The sequence below is a fragment of the Pongo abelii genome, chromosome 2, assembly GCF_028885655.2.
Source record: "Pongo abelii isolate AG06213 chromosome 2, NHGRI_mPonAbe1-v2.0_pri, whole genome shotgun sequence".
NCBI lineage: Eukaryota > Metazoa > Chordata > Mammalia > Primates > Hominidae > Pongo > Pongo abelii.
The window spans coordinates 110,013,741-110,027,130 of NC_085928.1; the positions used below are offsets into that span (position 1 = coordinate 110,013,741).

Here is a 13,390-nt window from a genome sequence, read left to right on the forward strand (position 1 = left end):
GTTTTTAAACAAAGGCAGAGCTCTAACCTGCAGCGATTGTAGCACACTCTGACTTGCACAGGCCTAAGAGATCAGAGTATTGTCTCCTTCCGAATTTAAAAGTGGTGGCGAGGAAAGAATGTTATTCTGTTTCAAACTGCTTCTAGTGCAAAACCAAAAACTCAGTATTAGGTTGGTGGTTTTGCAAGGAAGTGCCAGGGAGTGGTTTGAGCAGTAATTTGATTAAGCAGTTTCAGAGAGCCTCCATGTGTTGTGTGTGTGTGTGCATGCATGTGTGTGCATATTCAGGGACCAAAGAATTAGGCTGCTTTTTTATGTTATCTTAATGAAAGGCAGACACATTTTGGTTAGAAAAAAAAAAAAAAAGTCTTACTGTAAGCCGAAAGGATGAGAATGTTTTGAAGATAAACCTCAGTATGCACTTAAAAAGGAAACTGACAAAAAGCATGAAAAATGGCAAGTATTCCACTGGTAGGTTTTCTGTGGCTTCTGGTATCCAGGAAGAATTAGTGCATAAGCAGTCTACGATGTCAGAAAGTAAACTATAGTAAAACATAACACTGTATTTTGCAATTTTCAAGATTTTGTATTAGAAACAATGAAAGAGTACATTTCTGTGACTCTCAGGCAAATTGTTAGGTGTTCTGTAAGATTGAATTTATGAATTTATTTTTTTCCTTCCTAATCTTAAATTTCTTTTCTTTTTCCTTGTTTATTTTATTTATTTTATTTTTGACACGGAGTTTTACTCTTGCTGCCCAGGCTGGAGTGCAGTGGCGCGATCTCAGCTCACTGCAGCCTCCACCTCCCGGGTTCAAGTGATTCTCCTGCCTCAGCCTCCCAAGTAGCTGGGATTCCAGGCGTGTGCCACCACGCCCAGCTAATTTTTGTATTTTAAGTAAAGACGGGGTTTCACTGTATTGGTCAGGCTGGTCTCGAACTCCCGACCTCAGGTGATCTGCCTGCCTCAGCCTCCCAAAGTGCTGGGATTACAGGCGTGAGCCACCGTGCCTGCCTCTTGTTTTATTTTACTGTGTAGCACCTGTCACTGTTTAGTATACCACATATCTGTCTCCTCATAGACGCCTCAAGGCAGTACTGGAACGTACAGTAGGTTCTCAATAAATATATGACAAATTAATGAAAGAAAGAATCCAAATTGGTAGATAAAAATCGACAGTATTAAATGTCCTCGATTTTTAAGAGCCACTTGCCAAGTTAATCTTTAATACCTGGCCGAGCATGGTGTCTCATGACTGTAATCCCAGCACTTTGGGAGGCTGAGGCAGGTGGGTCACCTGAGGTCAGGAGTTCAAGACCAGCCTGGCCAACATGGTGAAATTCGATCTCTACTAACAATACAAAAAATTAGCTGGGCATGGTGGCAGGCGCCTGTAATCCCAGCTACTTGGGAGGCTGAGGCAGGAGAATCACTTGAACGCAGGAGGCGGAGGTTGCAGTGAGTGGAGGTCACGCCATCGTACTCCAGCCTGGGCAACAAGAGTGAAACTCCGTCTCAAAAAAACAAAACAAATCCTGTAATACCTAAAATGGAAGTAAATCAGATAAAAATGATGATGACTGAATGACTGGAACTTCTCAGTGTAAGGTAAGACAAACCTTTTTTTTGAGACAGAGTTAACGCTCTTTCACCCAGGCTGGAGTGAAGTGGCACGATCTCCGCTCACTGCACTCTCTGCTCACCCCCGCCCCGTTCGAACAATTATCCCGCCTTAGCCTCCTGAGTAGCTGGGATTACAGGCATGCGCCACCACGCCCAGCTAATTTTCATATTTTTAGTCTCGAACTCCTGACCTCAGGTGATCCACCTGCCTCGGCCTTCCAAAGTACTAGGATTACAGGGGTGAGCCACCGCGCCTGGCCAACAAACATTTTATTTGGAATAATTGTAGACTTACAAAGGGTTGCAAACATTTTAGAGTTCTCTGACACCTTTTACCTAGTTTGTCTAAAGTTGCTATCTTGGATTACCATAGTACGTTCATCAAAATGAAAAGATTTACTTTGGTACAGTACTATTAATTAAACTGCAGACTTTTAAAAGTTTATTTATTTATTTAAACATTCTTTTTCTGTTGTAGGATCCAATCTAGAATTCCTCATTACATTTAGTTGTCATGTCTACTTGGTCTGATTCAATCTGTGACAGTTACTTAGTCTTTCAAAACACTTCTGAAGAAGTGTTTTGTATTTGTTTTTTTTTTGTTTGTTTTGTTTTTTGTTTGTTTGAGACGGAGTTTCGCTCTTGTTGCCCTGGCTAGAGTGCAATGGCGTGATCTCGGCTCACCGCAGCCTCCGCCTCCCAGGTTCAAATGATTCTCCTGCTTCAGCCTCTCGAGTAGCTGGGATTACAGGCATGTGCCACCACGCCCGGCTAATTTTGTATTTTTAGTAGAGGCAGGGTTTCACCATGTTGGTCAGGCTAGTCTCAAACTCCCGACCTCAGGTGATCCCCCCACCTCGGCCTCCCAAAGTGCTAGGATTACAGGCATGAGCCACTGCGCCGGCCTTATATTTGTATTTTTATAAAGTCCCTCAATTTGGTTGCATCTCAAGGTTTCTGTCAAGTTTTACCACTGGAACCTTACTGTCTTTCTCCTAGTCATCAGTAATTATTTGGGGGAAGATAGTTTACACTTTGCATATGAGATACTGTTTCTCTTTGAACTTTGGTCTAAGTAGCATTCATTGATTGATCTTGCCTGCAGCAATGACTACTGTAGTGTTGGGATTTGACTTTCCCTTTCCTTCATTCCTTCTAGGCATTCACTGGATACTTACATACAATTCTCATTCATTCAAATTATTCATTGAAATCTTTGTGAGGAAGAGCTATCCCTTCTCCCCTGTTATTTATTTATTCAGTCAGTTATTGTGTGCTTTGGATACTTGTTTTATTCTTTGCGCTAGAATGCAGTACTATTGTTATTTTATTGCTGAAATTATTGTAGCTCTTTGACTATTGGGAGCTGTGTCTGTTTGCCCCAATTTTTTTTTTTTTTTTTAGTCCTTCCCTAGTTTTTGTTTTCTGGCACCCAAAACTCTTATATTTTTCCCTCCCCAGCCTGGCATCAGTCACTTCTGCAAGGATCCCTGTTTGTTGTTGTTGTTTGTTTGTTTTAACTGGAGAATAGTATAGTATTTAGAAATCAAATTTTGGGCACTCCCATTATTAGTTTATTTCTTAATTGGTAAATGAATACAAATATTATTTTAAGGCTTTAAATATATACTGAAAGCTTTTTTTTTTTTTTTTTTTTTTTGAGGTGGAGTTTTGCTCTCATTGCCCAGGCTGGAGTGCAATGGCATGATCTTGGGTCACTGCAACCTCCACCTCCTGGGTTCAAACGATTCTCCTGCCTCAGCCTCCCGAGTAGCTGGGATTACAGGCATGCAGCACCACGCCGGCTAATTTTTGTATTTTTAGTAGAGACGGGGTTTCCCCATGTTGGTCAGGCTCGTCTCGAACTCCCGGCCCCAGGTGATCTCGCCTCAGCCTTCCAAAGTGCTGGGATTACAGGCGTGAGCCACCGCACCTGGCCTGCATTTTTACTTAAGTTGTGATTATCTTAGAAACCTGTTTGCTTAGTATCAGTTTATATACTTTCTATACACTTACACTGGTAGGAAAACACAAAAATAAGAGACTAGCTCATGGGGACATTAAAAGGAAAACAAAGAAATTACATTGGCCATGAGATGAAGAAACAGTGTAACAGAAGAAAATCTCCTTGAAAAATATCAAGATCTTGGTTGGAGGTTTCCCTGTTCTTTTCAAAGCCATTTTCTTTGTGGGAATGAAACTGGGTTAAGGTATAAAGCTCTGGGGGGAGAGTCCTGAGAATAAGATCCAACTCAGGTTCCTTCCCAGTCCTGAGTGTAATTGTGATATAATCTCAGCAAGAAGATAAATGAAGCTTTTCTTCTATCCTTAAAAGCTAGTTGGGACTTGGGAGAAGCCTGTGGCATTAAGATACCTGAATTTCATTGGCAGGCTCAGCTGCCTGCTGGGGTAGCTATATGTTCCCTATGCTCTGGGTCTTTCATTCAGAGTTTGAGAGGCCCATGAGGTCTTAACTTTATTCATGTTCATGATTGCAGAGGCTGAGCTAACCTTTCTTTGACTCGAGGACTGGAATCCTCACTATATTCACAGGCATTCACCCTGAATTTTCTGTCAGTCTTCTCATCACTTCTTTACAAATACATTACTGCCAGGCAAGGTGGCATGCACCTGTAATCCCAGCTACTCAGGAGGCTGAGGCAGAAGAATCGTGTGAGCCCAGGAGTTCAAGACCAGCCTGGGCAATATAGTGAAACCCTTGTTCCCCCGTCCCCCTCCAAAAATCTGGAAGTTAGTTAGTGTGGCCGTGGGGGGCGGGGGGGAAGTCACTGACCCTTTTGGACATTTGTGCAGCAGCTGCTTCAAAACAGTCCTGCTTAGAGACTTATTTTTGGAACTAATTTGACTGTGGGTGTCAATTTCCTGAGATTGGTCAGTGCCATTTATATTTTTCACTGGGTACATTTCTTAAAAGTGTTTTCTCTCTGGCCTCAATTTCTTTCTCTTTAACTTAATTGCCAGATTTATCTTCATCTTTAGCAGCATTTTGGTTCTTTTCATACTTTGATTTTCTTTCTCTTCTGTCTGTTCTGCAAATTTGGCCATAAAAGTCTCTCTCCTTTTTCTGTTTTTCAGCTTTCTCCTGATCAGGTGTTTCTCCTTCCCTTTTGTGCTGCTGGAATGCACCGAGGCTGGAGCCTGCTCCTGTTGGTCCTGAAGCTCCCACTGCTTCTCAGTCTTCGAGTCTCCTTTTATAGGCCTTCATTTATTTACTTTATTTCTTCTTTCATTTTCCCTTGTTTTTTTTTTTTTTTTTTTTTTTTCCTTTGAATACTTCTTCTTACTCCACTCCCCTTTTTCACAGCAAGGCTTCAGTTCTCTGCCAGAACTGTAGCAGCTTCCTCAGCATGTGATCCCTAATGTAGCTCTTTTCTTGCCTCTTCTTGGCCCTTAGAGTAGGGCTGTAGTTTCTTTTTTATCCCTGGATGATTGCGTGTCTTCTAGTGTGAGTCTTCTTTACATCTTAGTTTATTGTCATTTCTTTTGACAGTATTAGCAGCACTTGCTGAGAGCGGAGGACATTGGATAGGTATTAGTTTAGAGCAAATGTAGAAGGTGGTGGCTCTGTTTTAATATCATAAGTGTCACTGCTTTTACATTTACTTCACAGTGGTGGGAGGTGGAAGGGGTCAGCATTTTCAGGGGATATCACCTTCATCTGTGACTTTGTGCACAGGGTAGTGGGGCCACTTTGCAACAAGTTCTGAGACCTATTGTCCATCTCACTTTTTGTAGACTCTGCCGTTCTTGTCTCGTGAGTCTTCAGTTTGTTAGTTCCGTGGCTATTTATGGGCATTTTTGGATCCTGGAGTAGATTGATGGCTGTTACTGATGGATCTTTTCCACCAATAATGTCTGGGTACTTTTACTCCTAGATAAAGAAGCTTTTAGGGACAAGAAGATACTGATGAGATTGCTCTCCAGACTGAACCAAGAGTCATATTAGAGAAATTCTGGATACAGGTGATCCGTACAGAGTCAGCTGATCCTGTGTCTGTGGAACATTCATGGCAGCACTGCTTGTATTTCTCTTTTTCTTCAACTTTTATTTTTTTTCTTCCATTGTTGCTGGCTACTACTTTTCTTTGTTTCTGTTTTTTTTCTGGATAGGTTTTTTTTTGTTTTTGTTTTTGTTTTGCATGTTGTGTTTTGGTAGCATTTTGCTCTTCTTGTTCTCTACCTCACTTGCCTGTTTTTTTTTCTCCTTACATCTGTTCACCTGGAGAACTTCCTTTTGTAGTTGCTTGAGCTGAAGCCATGGTTTGTACTCAAGTCCCCCCTCAAGAATGTGCTGTCCCTTCTACTGTGCATCTGCCATCTTCAATCCTACGAGTTGCTACTCAGTTGCTTTGCTTCTTAAGAGAATTATTGATTACTTTGCTGTTTATAAATGTAATGGGTAACAATTTAGGCAACATAGGCAAATAAGGAAGGAGAGCCCCCTCATCCCATCTCCCAGAGGAAATCATGGCTAAAAATACTTTGGTAGTGAGGCTTAGACACTTTTATGTGCATATGTAAACTGCTTTACTTTTCATTTGCTTTAAAACGTAAATGACAGTATAACTATGCTTTCTAATAATTGCTTTTCAATTTACTTTTAGGAAATAGAAGGCAAAAAAATATAAAGTTGCTTTTAAATGCAATTCTCTACCTTCCTACCCCCACTACCAGTAAGAGTTTTTGTGAATCCTTCCAGGCTTTTAAAATTTATTTGAGTAGTTATGGGTACATTCACATACATGCATATACAGTCACACACACGGTTGTACATTTTTTTTTTTCACAATTCGTATTTAGGATGTGCTTTTAAACTTAGCACATATTTTTGTTATCGTTGGGAAAAGCAGTCATGCACAGTTTCTCTCTCCTTACTTGGCTGTGTAGGAGTGTCCTTGGACACCAGGCATTGTGGCTCATGCCTGTAATCCCAGTGCTTTGGGAGGCCAAGTCAGGAGGCTCTCTTGAAGCCAGGAGCTTGAGACTGGCCTGGGCAACATAGTGAGACCCTATCTGTTAAAAAAAAGTCAGGCAAGTAAGAGTGGCACATGTCTGTAGTCTCAGCTATTCAGGAGGTTGAAGTGGGAGGATCACTTGAACCCAGGAGTTTGAGGCTGCACTGAGCTATGATTGTGCTACTGCACTCCAGCCTGGATGACAGAGTGAGGAAAAAGAGTGGCCTCGGCCCGAGACATTTCCTTACAAGAGTGAAAGAGTCCTCACAACCTTTGCTGGGTTTAACATCTTGTGAGGGACTATCTTGTTTTTCTGCACTTGATGTACTCCTTTGTTCTGTTTTTTTTGTTTTGTTTTGTTTTTGTTTTTTTTTTTGAGATGGAGTTTTGCTTTGTTACCCAGGCTGGAGTGCAGTGGCACGATCTTGGCTCACTGCAACCTCTGCCTCCTGGGTTCAAGTGGTTCTCCTGCCTCAGCCTCCTGAGTAGCTGGGATTACAGCTGTACGTCTCCATGCCTGGCTAACTTTTGTATTTTTAATAGAGATGGGGTTTTGCCATGTTTTCCAGGCTGGTCTCAAACTCCTGACCTCAGGTAATGCGCCCGCCTTGGTCTCCCAAAGTGCTAGGATTACAGGTGTGAGCCACCATGCCAGGCCTCTTTTGTTCTGTTTCTAAGTGCATGAATCAGCAGCCCTCATTCATGCTCCTAGCTTTCTGCATTTCAGACCACACAGAGGAGGGGTTAAGGTCTTTCTACTGCAATATGAAGCGTGTATACACACACCACCTGTGTAGACTGTGGAGTGGTTCTGCTGGCCACGAGGGACCAACACATTGCAAGTGGCTGGATCTTGTGCACCCTCTGTCTCCATAAGTAAACATTGTACTTCTTGAGCTTGGTGGGGGTGGTGTCTTTTCTCAGTGACCTCAAGTCATACACTGTCTCCTCCTTGGGTGACACCTAGTTGCCTTGTAACTTTGGCTACAGAGCCTTATCACCTGGCCTACAGTGAAGCAGTATGTTGATGTATAACAATTCTAGTACATTCCTTTTAGGTGTGTGAGTATTTCATCCTATAAAATGCTTTTTCTTTTTTTTTTTTTTGAGACAGACTCTCACTATCCTCCCAAAATACTGGAATTACAGGCATGAGTCACTGCACCTGGCCAAATGCTACACTTTTATAAGCTCCCAAGAGGTTCACCTTGCCTGCTGCCTAGACAGAGCTGATTCATCAAGACGGGAATTGCAATAGAGAAAGAGTAATTCACGCAGAGCTGGCTGTGTGGGAGACTGGAGTTTTATTATTACTCAAAGCAGTCTCCCCCAGCATTTGCAGAGCAAAGTTTTTAAGGATAACTTGGTGGGTTGGGGGAAGCCAGTGAGCCAGGAGTGCTGATTGGTCAGAGATGAAATCATAGCGAGTCACAGCTGTCGTCTTGTGCTGAGTCAGTTCCCGGGGCCGGGGCCGGGGGTGGTGGGGCGGGGGTGGGGGGGTGGGGAGCTGGGGGGCACAAGATCAGATGAGCCAGTTTATTGATCTGGGTTGTGCCAGCTAATCCATCAAGTGCAGGGTCTGCAAAATATCTCAAGCACTTATCTTAGGAGCAGTTTAGGGAGAGTCAGAATCTTGTAACCTCTAGCTGCATGACTCCTAAACCATAATTTCTAATCTTGTGGCTAATGTTAGTCCTGCAAAGGCAATCTAGTCCCCAGGCAAGAAGGAGATCTGCTTTGGGAAAGATAGATCTGTTACTGTGTTTATTTAAACTATAAACTGTAAGTTTCTCCCAAAGTTAGTTCAGCCTGTGCCCAGGAATGAGCAAGGACAGCTTGGAGGTTAGAAGCAAGATGGAGTTAGTTAAGTTAGATCTCTTTCACTGTCTCAGTCATAATTTTGCAATGACAGTTTCAGTCCCTCCCTTTGGGTTTCATAACACCTTAATAAGGTGTGGGTTATGAAGGTGGGAAAAAAGGCTGTTGATTGCTCTGGCTTCTTCCTGCTGACAGGGGACATAGTGGGAATGGGAGTGAACCCCAACGTGAGAAGAGTGGAACCGCTTTGCAACTGTCTGAGTGTACTCATGCAGGCCTGGCCGGGCGTTCATGGCTTGCATGGCTAGAACATTCGTATTTTCATCTGTAATTTTACTGCAGTATTTAAGTGAAACAGCCTACTATAAGGTAAATAATGAGTCCTAGGATGAGGAGTACAATTCCCAATTTTAAAAGCAAAGATTTGAAAGTATTAGTTTGGGGACTTCTAACCCACAAAGAATTTAGTTTAAACTGCAGAAAAAAAACCTCAAGAACAGCTACAACATTGTATATAGTTTTTCTTTTGAAGCATAATTTTCTCTCTCCAGTCCCCATTTTTATTAAAAACAAATCATGATAGAACTGATTTGTTTACAAAATAAACTTTAGTCTTACTGTGCTTGGCCTGATTATTTGCATAAAGTGCAGCAAGAATTATTATTTTTCACTTAGGCTTTTTAAGTTGGCTGTGATAGAACTCTGTTCCATGAAGAATCTCAGATAAGACTTTTTAAAAGCTGAGCCCAGCCGTGGATTTGTACTCTGAAATACCTATGAGTTGGGCAAACTCCTCTCCTCTTGAGGTCCCAAGATAACTTGGGGTTCCTGGGCCTGTTAGAAAGTGATATTCTTTACTTACCACAGGTCGTCAGGAAACTTGTACAGAGACTCTGTGTGGACAAGGTATGAGGCCAGATTCCCCAACAGGCTTTAATTGGCTCTATAAGTCAACTTTTATTCTTTAAAGGAAGCATGATTTCTCCAGCTGTGTCTTGTTACAAAAGAAAACAGATTCTTATTGCACTTATGCAATGAACTATACTGCCATAAATTGAGAATATTCACATATAGTTTCCAAATTCTGGATAAATCAGGTAGAAAGGAACAAATATGCTCCAAATTTTGTTCACAGGATTATATTTTACTCATTAAAAGTTGCAAATAGCTCTAAAGAAATAAGTTCTCTTAACTCTGAAAACAAAAGGTTTAACAGTGTTTAACACATTAGCTTTCCATGAGAGTCCTAGAAGCTTGTTTTATTCTCTATTCCAATAGCACAATTTTTAAAGTTATCTGAGACCGGCACTTAGAGTCCTATATCTGATTATAAACTGCCTTTTGAAAAGGACCAAAGCAAGACAAAATATCTGTGGATGACAAAAGTCTATAGCCACTATGAAAGCTACAATTGACTAGGACTTTTGGTTACTTCTGTGGCATACAACAATTTTACGTAACAATTATAATAATGTACACTAAATTATGTCAACGTTGTAGAAGTTTCCTATACTTTTGGAACATGTACTGATAACATATTTAAACAAATACAGTCCAAAGTAAACCAAACACTATTCATTCTTCTATTTGAAAGTGTTTATTCTAATGTTACAGTCTCCAGAGTGAATTAATCAGAATCCTGCACTTAAGAGTACCTGTTAAATTTTATACCTAATTATAAAACCATCTTTTAAAGAGGACCAAAACGAGACAATTGTCTGTGGATGACAAAAACATTTTAGGGAAGCCACAGTTAAAGACACCATTGACAAGGAAATTTGCCACCTCCATGGCATACAGTGTGTTAACATAATTATAATTATTACTGATGACATATACTGAGTCATATTAGAATTATAGGGGTTTTACATAATTTCAGAACATATACTAATAACACACTTACACAAATCTAGACCAAAGAAAGCCAAACACCATTTCATATTTGACAATGCTTCCTGTATGATTTTTGTACCAAATAAGCCAAATGTCATTTTTGGACTTTAGAGGACCTAATATCTAAAATACTAGGTTAGAAGGAGACATAATTTATAATTTGATTTTGGAAAGTTTGTCAAGTAGCAAAGGTTTAAAACGATGGATATCACAAAATAGAATCCCAGGTCACCATAAATCATTCTTTGGCCAACATGATAACTCCAAAAAAAAAAATTTAAAAAAGAAAAACCTTACTCTGATAGAGGAGACTTAGCTTTCCAAAGAAGACCCAATAAAGATAGCATGAGGCCAACTGAATCTCTCTTCTCTCCATTTTTTCCCTGCCATTTACCCAAAGGAGAAAACAAAACCCTTTTATTATCTTTTAACATTACTTAAAAATCATCTTCAAAAGAGAAAACCAAATTTCATGTTTGCATTAATGCATCTTTAATGTTAAAGCTAGTTTTTTGTTTGTTTTTTTGTTTTGTTTTTTGTTTTTGTTTTTGTTTTTTTGAGACGTCTTACTCTGTAGCCCAGGCTGGAGTGCCATGGCATGATCTCAACTCACTGCAACCTCCGCCTTCCAGGTTCAAGCGATTTGCCTGCCTCAGCCTCCAGAGTAGCTGGGATTACAGGCACGCGCCACTGCACCTGGCTAATTTTTTTTGTATTTTTAGTAGAGATGGGATTTCACCATGTTGGTCAGGCTGGCCTTGAACTACCGACCTCAGGTAATCCTCCTGCCTCGGCCTCCCAAAGTGCTAGGATTACAGGTATGAGCCACCGTGCCTGGCCTAAAGCTAGTTTTTTAAATAAAAGTTTATATCTCTATCCAGTTTTAGTTAGTTTGACCATAGGGTAAGATTTTCATAAACTTTTTAGACCCCTTTACAATTTTCCATCAAACAGCAGATCAATTTTCTAAGAAAATCCTGTTATTCGGACACATGGGCCCAGATTTTGGCCCCACATCAGTATCATTTTAATTTTTTAACCTACGGAAAACTAAATAATTTCTTTTAAATCTTAGCCAACTTGTTTATACCCACATAATTTTTACAAGATCAACCCTTTACAAACCGTTTTCACTTTGCTTAAACCTTCAGTTTTGTTCCATTCCTCTTTTAGGTTAAGACAATCCGGAGGGGGGAGGGATAGCATTAGGAGATATACTTAATGCTAAATGGCGAGTTAATGGGTGCAGCACGCCAGCATGGCGCATGTATACATATGTAACTAACCTGCACATTGTGCACATGTACCCTAAAACTTTAATAATAATTAAAAAAAAAAGACAATCCTTAAAACCCTCTGAAATAGACAAAATTACATTCCCTTTAACAAAAGCCATATTCCCATGCCTTCTTATAATCTTTTACCAAAAACACATTTCCTACACACCTTGTATGTAAAACTGTTTCTCCAGTGGTCTCAATTAAATGTTATAATGTTAACTCTTAGCAAATTTTATTTTTAGTGAAAAACCTGATAAGCGATTTTTTTTTTTTGAGGCGGAGTCTCGCTCTGTCGCTCAGGCTGGAATGCAGTGGTGCGATCTCGGCTCACTGCAACCTCCGCCTGCTGGGTTCAAGCAATTCTGCTGCCTCAGCCTCCCAAGTGGCTAGGACTACAGGTGCATGCTGCCATGCCCAGCTAATTTTTTGTATTTTTAGTAGAGACGGGGTTTCACCATGCTGGCCAGGCTGGTCTCGAACTCTTGACATCGTGATCTGCCCACCTTGGCCTCCAAAAGTGCTGGTATTACAGCCATGAGCCACTGTTCCCAGCTTGGAGTGGAGCCTAGGGTATCAGACAGAGATGATGATAAGGTCTGACTCTTTTTAGCATAGCCAACAGGCATGGCTCTCCATATGTCCCAAGGCCTTATCTATAATCTAATGCTCCAAAATAGGTAAATTGAACAATTCTCAGAAGTCAAAGAAACAATTTGACCTTAAAGCATTTGGCAAATCTGATATCTTAATTTAGACCAAATGTTTCCATTTTCAAGACATTTTATTTTATCAATCTTTAAAACTGTCTTTATTTCTAAAAGAGTACTAAAGCCATGTGAACAAAAAGGCATTAAAAGTTTCTATTTTTCTGACAAAATATTTGATTTAAGCATTTACTTTCCTAAGCCAATCAGAGCTCTTTTGTATATAAACATACAACATATAGAAATACACAGAAGATTCAGCCCTTGTAAGATTTTTCATTTGCTAGTTTCTTAATTGGATTACTGACTTCAGAATTGAGCCCTTGGAGGAACAGGGCCAGGAAAGCATGTATTTCTAGGGCCACATAAGCAGCAAATAAGCAGCTGAAGGCAAAGACAGATCCCCAAAATTAAGGGGGCCTTTTTATACTGGATCCTGGGTCCCCAAAAGGAGGGAAATACTATAGGAGAAGACAGTGCAGTGCTGCTGCTGCTTTTTTTTTTTTTTTTTTTTTGAGATGGAGTCTCACTGCGACGTCCAAGCTGCAGTGCAATGGTATGATGTCAGCTCACTGCAACCTCCACTTCCCAGGTTCAAGTGATTCTCCTGCCTAAGCCTCCTGAGTAGCTGGGACTACAGGCATGCACCACTACGCCTGGCTAATTTCTGCATTTTAGTAGAGACGAGATTTCACCATATTGGCCAGGCTAGTCTTGAACTCCTGACCTGAAGTGATCCACCCACCTCATGCTCCCAAAGTGCTGAGATTACTGGCATGAGCTACCGTGACCAGTTGACAGTGCAGTACTGCTACCCTGCATTTCATTGCAAGGCAACCCAAACCCAATTATCCCATTTTGAAATCAGCCCATGTCTCGTGGGAGTCTCATCTCCCAGTTCGGGGTGGGGATGTTTTCTTATCTTCCAGGTTGCCAAGAGCATGCTTCTCTGATCCAAGTGTGCAGAGTCAAGTATCCCTCCATAACTACTCTTAGCCATCCCTTAAAGTATATTTCCTACCTAGTTATTACACACCAAAGCTCTCTCATAATGCGAAGTAATTTCTGATACCCCAAAACTCAAAACCGTCAGAT

General features: G+C 40.8%; 1 protein-coding gene across 4 annotated transcripts in view; it reads left to right on the plus strand.

Moving 5' to 3' along the window:
• ZNF445 (zinc finger protein 445) overlaps positions 1-13,390 on the plus strand; it is a 63,913-nt gene that overhangs the window by 25,636 nt on the left and 24,887 nt on the right. The window lies entirely within an intron of this gene.